The sequence below is a fragment of the Panthera pardus genome, unplaced genomic scaffold, assembly GCF_024362965.1.
Source record: "Panthera pardus isolate Hobbes unplaced genomic scaffold, ASM2436296v1 HiC_scaffold_22, whole genome shotgun sequence".
Taxonomy (NCBI): domain Eukaryota; kingdom Metazoa; phylum Chordata; class Mammalia; order Carnivora; family Felidae; genus Panthera; species Panthera pardus.
In genome coordinates, this window is record NW_026526788.1 from 26,727,127 (window position 1) to 26,734,966 (window position 7,840).

Genomic DNA, 7,840 nt, shown 5'->3' on the forward strand with positions numbered 1-7,840 from the left:
TACAGTCCAGCTATATGGTGCCAGGAAGTCCACAAAGTCGTGTGGTGGGACTCTGGTCAGCTGGCAAACCATGTGAAGGTGAAATTTACTTAAGTACATCCCACTAGAACAGACACTGGGAAGACTCTCAACAGATATTAGTACTCAGCCCACCCTATCCATTTCTTTGCATAATTAACTACTAGTCCCCCAGTTTTAGTTATTTAATATAATATTAGATGAAATTATTAGCATGGTAGGACTTTTAAAAAATCCATTCTTATTACCAAACCATCCTAGACTGATACAATTGTCCAATTTTCAATATCCTCATATCCTTCTCCAATAACAACTTTCCTACTCAGATAAATTTTAAAACCATGGTCTATAACCAGAAATCTTCTTATTGGGGTAAAAATGTAATTCTTCTTGTTCTGTTATCAGTGCTGACAGTGGAGAATTTGCGGGTCACCAAACAAGATTTCTGAGGGGATCCCTAGCCCTTAGTTAATCATAAAATAAGTATTTCTCTTCCTTTAAGTGCCTTTCTGGTCAGCAGGGATTGTGCTGAAGGAAACCACACCCCTGAGAGCCCCTGCTCTCTCTCTGGGAAGTCTCCACTTGAATGAAGAACATTATTACTCTGCCCTCCAAGTTGCTTCTCTCCAGAATGAATAAACTCAATTCCTTTCATTTTTCCTCTCAGGCTTTCTTTTCATGCCTTTGTTACTTTCCCTTTGTATGAGATGTCCAGAAATAATCTATGATTGAACAAAGCTAAATGTTATAAATGTACAATTAATAGAACCAATCCATGCCTCGATGCTATATGGAGAAAAATAATTTTAAAAAGATCTCTTCCCTTTCATGATGTCCAAACTCAGAAAATATTGCATTTTTTATGCAGTAGTACTAATTTTCCCTCACTAAAAATAGCACTTGTGAATCTCTTGTAATGGATACTGTTCAAAACAGAGCAAGATTGTTTAACTTCCATTCCTGTTGACCTTTTATGTATAATGTAATGGTTTATTTACTGAACAAATACAAATCAGAGACTCTTAGTCTTCATTAAAGCATGTTAGCTCAACAAAAGTAATAATAATTAAAAAAGAAATCTGGTAACAGTAGAAGTGAGGAAAAGAAATCAAAATATATTACTCTGTTAATGTGCTAGCTCTTTCTAATGAAGACAAAGTAAACTCTTCCTGGCCAACCAAAGGTCAATGTTAACTTGAATCTCCTGTATTTATGTATGTTCCTGGTACCTATAAAGACCTTGAGAGACTTGAAGGAATGCCTTGTGTGTTATTATATAGAATAAAGTCTAATGACACTTTAAATCTTACTTCCAACACTATGTAACCAAAACATAATGTGAAGACAGACTTAAAATTGTTTTCTTACTCTCCACCAATTTAAACCTGCTTCACTTACACAGCTATCACTCTGTTCCAGGCTAATATCTTAACCCACTTCAAATGCCTTCAATAATACCTTTGAAATTGCACAGACCTGAAGAACACCCTCAAACACTGAACAATGGCCTCTAAAAAGAGGAGGAAAATGGAGAGCATAAGAGTGGGACAAAAAGGGGTAGTGGCTTTATCTCATTAAAAGGAAACTTCTAAGTTTTAGTTTGAATGCTTCAATATTGTTTGGATTCTTTTATAGTCATACTATATCAATGAATCATTTCGTATAATTTAAAAATAATGTGAATCAATACTTTTGATTTTGATTTGGCTCAAAAAAAAATCCCCAAATCTTCAAAAGTAGATTAAAAATTTTACTTGAATATGGTATCCATTAATCCTAGATGTTTACATGTTTTCTTCCTTTCCAGCATACCTGCATATAAATTGAAAACTAACAGAAACAATTATTTTGGATGTACCTGCATTTCCCAAAATGTCCAACATTAAGGATCACATTACTGGAAGTAGTAGAAAAGCAAATCAAGATATATATATCCCAAATTGATCACCAGAACTAAAATAACAAAAGCTCTGGCCACATCATTTGATTATTTCTGCTCTTTGCATTAGCAACTGGCTTAATCTCAAGACCGAGTCTGTCAAATTCACATTTTTCTGTCTCGGGACATGTAGTTGTCTTTTTTTTTTTTTTTTTTTTTTTTGAAAATGTTATTACCAGATACCTTAAAAGACTGCCTAATAAAAATAACTTTTGTTACTGTTTCCACACCATTTAACTGAGAGGAATGCCAATAAGCCATCAAAACAGTAAACGAATTGCCTTTAACTCATAATGTACCCTGCCACAGAACTCACTCAGCAGGTGCACCACAGAACACTGATGACATCCAATGGCCAAATAAATGATTTGCAGGGTTTTAGCTCCTCAGTAGCAGGGTCTTCCCTCAGGTGGTATCCCTCTTCTCCATAAGGAGATTAAGTACGTACAATCTCTTTCTATGGAGACAGGCATGGAGAAATCAGAAGGAAACAGGATGGAAAATGAAAACAGCAATCACTTTTGAGTTATCTTGCAAAGCCGACCTCTGAAGGAGATCATTTCTTTAGGGGATCTCCATGGGAAATCTCATTTAGGTAGAGGTTGCGATCTTCTAGCTAGGTTTTGTTTGAATACTGCTTTAATATGATAAGGTGTTTTTCTTTAATCCAAGGATCTCATGCCACAGGTTAAAAATGTTTTAAGAAATTTTTAAATTATTGTAATAAACCCCAAAGACACTATTGTGAAAGATCAATTTCTTGTGATGGTTGCCTTCTGTTCCCTAGTTTTGTTACAGTCACATCATGTCCACTAACTCTGATAAAGCTATTGCCAACTTCCCGGATGATTGTTATTATATAATTTCTTCTCAGTTCACAGCCTGCTTCATTGCCATTAACTCAAAGGTGGCTTGTGGCAAGCATGAAGAATGAATCTAGGATGAATCAAGAATCAAGAAGGGGGAATGATTTGGGTAGCTCCTTTCCACCTGTTCCATGACTATTCTGTGTGCTTTAACCTTCTCGCCTTTGCTTACACTGAAGACTGAAATCATATTCATTCTACCTCCACCAGCCAATTCCATTCATACCATAAGCCACAATTCAATGTTTTAACATAGCCTTCTTGAATCAATCTATTTGAAATTCTATAACTTTTCCTAAGTTGAGGGATAGCTGTGTTTCTCACTCTGAGTTATGCTCACTTTGAATTATCACAGAATGAACTCTATGACATTGTGATAGATAGATAGATAGATAGATGATAGATAGATGATAAATAGATGATAGATAGATATCAGTTTCCAACAAAAAGTTTTAAGAGTTTTGAGAAGAGGAACCAGATATTATCCATGCCTGAGTCTTCCACAATATCTCAGAGTAGCTGATTTTCAGCAGGTTCTTGATTTGTGTTTCTTTAATTAATGTCTTCACATGATTACATAGCCCTGCCTAATCCCAATTCTCATATTTTTTTTCATCTATCAGCCTAGTTAACACATTTGATCATTTCTCCCTGTTTGGAACACTTTCTCAATTGGCTTTCAATATACCACAGTTTCCTGTTGGCCATCATTTTTATTATTATCTGGTTTCTGCTTATTTCTACAGCTTCCAAGGATGAGGGACTGAAGCTTCAATGTTCTCTACCTACATTTGCTTCTTTGGGACTCTCATCCCACCATGGTATTAAATTCCATCTACATTCTGAAGAATATCAGAATTATATTTCTAGCCCAAACCTTACTTCAAACCCAGATGGTTCTAATCTGAACTCCTGATCTTCACCCTGAATCATTTTTCTCCTATTGCCTTTTTGAGACTAGTAACTGGCTGTTCTATCTTCCAGATGCTCAGGCCAGAAACCTTGAGATGATCCTTGCCTTGTACGCTTCATTCATAATACACAAGTGATCCCTCATCAAGTCCTTTCAGCCCACCGTTTTTCACACATTGTCCAAACACCATGACGTTTAACGTGAATTGTTGAAAGAATCCTCCAGGGGCACCTGGGTGGATCAGTCAGTTGGGCATCTGACTTCAGCTTAGGTCTTGATCTCACGTTAATGGTTTTAAGCCCAATGTTGGGTTCTGTGCTAACAGCTCAGAGCCTGGAGCCTACTTCGGATTCTGCGTCTCCCCCTCGCTCTCTGCCCCTCCCCCACTCACGGTCTGTCTTTCTCTCAAAAATAAATAAACATTAAAAAAATAAAATATTAAAAGAAATAATCCTCCAACTTGTCTTTCTACTACTGCCCTTGTTTCCATTCAGTCTATTCTCAGTATAGTAGTCAGAGAAATTCTTTTAAATTTAAGCCAGATTACGTCATTCCTCAGCTCAAAATCCTTCAGTGAGTTATCTTAAGAAAAAAGCCAGACCCCTCTAAGGTCCTGTGCAGTCTAACCTCCTAGACCCCCATCTCCTTCTACTTCTATCATTTGCCTCCCCTCAACCTTATTGGCTTCTGTTTCAAGCAGCTCCTACCTCAGGGCCTTTACATTGCTTTTTCGTCATCTTAGAATACTCTTCTTCCAAATAGGCATGGCTCTTTCCCTTTCCTTTTACTCTCCTCTCCCAGTATTACCATTTAAAGTATTTGTTCTTGTCTGTCCCTCCCTGATAGCCACAAACTTTTTGTTGGTGCTTTATTTATTGAAAAATAATGATACTTAGTGTCCTTAACACCTAGAATACCATACTACAAATAGAAGACATTCAATAAACATTTCTTATATGAAAGAATTAATGGATAAGTGATTGAAACAACACAACCATTCAGTTTTTCCTTGTGTTCCTAGTACCAGGTTAGAATTAAGAGCCATGATCTGCACTGTCCTCAAGATATGCTCAAAACAACTACTTTGAAACACAGATAATGGATACATCTAACTCTGCAATTTAAAGTTAAGCATCTTTTGCAAAATCCTAGAGCAAGTCAGTCTGTAGGTGATAGTTTAAATATATAATGTATTATGCAGTTATATACACTGATACTGTAAATCTATATTGTCATACATGAAAAATTTCCATAATATTTCGTTAAAGGAAAATTGTGATCATAAAGGTTGTATGTAGTCATTTTTCTTTGGGGAATGGAATAGAAAGGAGGAAAGAAATACAACATTTGAGGATATACACTAGCATATTATCAGAAGTTATCTTTGAGTAATAGAGTCATTTTACTGTTTTTCTTTTTCTTTTCATAGATTACAAATTTTGGAATGGAGCTATGTTAATTAGAAACAAGTAGAGAAATGAAAGCTTGATACTGAAAGTTCTCATGGCTTTCTCCTGTCTGGACTACTATTTTCCTCTTTAAACTTTGTTGAAGGGGGTAGCCAGCTGAACAGGGCTTTATTCTTTAACTGAAAAAGATACTCTGTTTTAATTTTTTCTTCATTTGTAATTCATGCTGGACTCTCACCCTCCCCCACTTATACATTTTCTACTTTCTGCTTTCAGAGGAAGGGGTTAGAAGTCGATACATAATTCTCTAGGGATCTGAGAGTTAAGAAATTCACCTCTTCTCTCTGTCTACCTTATTGCTGTAGGAATGCCTGTTTTTCTTGTCAGTTTCATAGTTCCCCCTCTCAAAAATAAATAAATAAATAAATAAATATCCTCCCCCAAAATAAAAATAATAATAAAGTGACAATAACTTTCCCAGAAACTTTTTTCTTTTGAATCTGTACTTGTCGGGGCACCTGAGTGGCTCAGTCAGTTAAGCTTCTGACTCTTGGTTTCTGCTCAGGTCGTGATCTCATGAGTTTGAGTCCCACATCAGGCTCTGGGCTGACAGTGAAGAGCCTGCTGGGATGTTCTCTCTCTCTCTCCCTCTCTCCCAAGCTCATGCTCATTTCTCTTTCTCAAAATAAACAAACTTAAAAAAATTCATACTTGTCAAAGCAAAATCTGATTGTGCCAGAGAAATAATTCATCTCTAAATAAATTTTGAGAACCCAGCTTGTGTGAACAGTGATCAAGAAAACAAGTACTGTCTGTTCCTTTCAAATGAATAGATTTGTTTACAAGTCCTTTTTCATTTTAAAACAATGTGAAAGTCTATTGATGTTTTCATCCCTTATATTTAATTAACTAGTGAGATCTCATATTAACTAATGGATATTCTCTGAGAGGCATATTTTCCCCTTTTCATCATTTCTCTGCAAAATCTGCTTTTCTTCCCTCTCCATACTTGACTTTTTTCCCCTTTCCCACACAATTTTAACATTTATTTTCATATCAATAACTCATTTTTCAAAATGTTTAATCATTTTTGAATGAGAGAGCTTGAGTTGGGGAGTGGCAGAGAGACAGGACCAAGGATCCAGAGAAGGCTCTGAGCTGACAACAGTGAGCCAGATGCAGGGCTTGAACTCACAAATCATGAGATCATGACCTGAGCTGAAGTCAAATGCTCAACCGACGGAGCCACCCAGATGCCCCAATGAGTCATTTTTATTGACCACACATTTGTCTTTCTCGAGGAGTGAAGCACTTTGCTGTTCATCATTTGCATCTATTTGACTAACTAGGTAATAAACAAGACTAGAATATCAGAGACTGAAAACAATAAAGGACTTTTTCTTGTTCAGAATATATATTCTGAGGAGAGAGACTATGACTGTACTATAAATGGTCTTCACTTCAATACCCAAGCTGATGGGGATGGAACAGGCTTTATCTTGAACATGGCTGGGCTTGAATTAGAAGGAACATGGTGTAACACAAGCTAGTTCTTAAAATCTCTGCCTGAAGATGACACACGTTACTAGAACTCACATTGTATTACCAAAGTAAGTCAAATGACCACTTTCAAGTTCAAGAAGATAGGGATATATAATATTGCGCAGAAAAAAAACACAATAATTTTAATGGTTTTATATGTATTTGAATCATATATATTTTATATGTCATATATATAAGGTATGATATCTCATAAATATCATATATATTCTTCAAAGCTAGAATTTTTAATGTAGACAGCACCGTACATTTGGGCACTAAAATAAAATAAGAGAGAAGGTGGGGCTTAGGAAAAGTGAATCAGAGAGGGAGTGTTCAAGGAGGTGAGGCTGGCTAGGATTTTTAAGGGGAATCAATAGGTCATGGGCAAAAGCAGAGGAAAAGGAGGCATGGGCTTTCCCAGGCTAAGAGTAAGGAGGGTTTCAGGGCATGTGACCTCTAGGTTATGAACGTTTGGTGGTTGGGTTGGTTAGTGAAGGAAATGGGACTGGTAAAGACTCAAAGTTGAGCAGTATGTTTCACATAGAAAGAAAAGAGAACCACAATAATCTTTTGTGTAATGGGTTAACATGATTTTAAAATAGCACTATGATGTATGTACCCAATGTCAAGTGGGTCTGGGCAGTGGAGTTAAGGTGCTCCTTAAGCAGTCAGGTGCCTTCCAGCAAGCTCTGTGTTTGTGTGCTGTATGTGTTTCTACACACGTGATGTATATTTGGAATTTTGTGGGAGATAACTACCACTGAGTGACTTCCACAGCTATAAAAATATGTATCTGCCCAAGTTGAAGTTTTAAGAAGTAGAAGCTGATTCAGGGTAACTCAAGCCTAAAATAATTTATTGTGAATATTTGGGGCAGGGGCTCCTGGGGGGCTCAGTCAGTTAAGGGTCTGACTCTTGACTTTAACTTAGCTCACGATCTCACGATTCATGTGTTTGAGACCTGAGTTGGGCTCTGCACTGACTGTGTGGCATCTGCTTGGTACTCTCTCTCTCTCTCTCTCTGCACACCCCCACTCTCAATAAATAAATAAATAAACTTTAAATATATATATATTGGGCAGCTCAAGTCACTAGATAGGGCTAGAAAGCCAGGTTTGGCTAGAGAGAGGAGAAAAGACCCAAACCTCGTCTC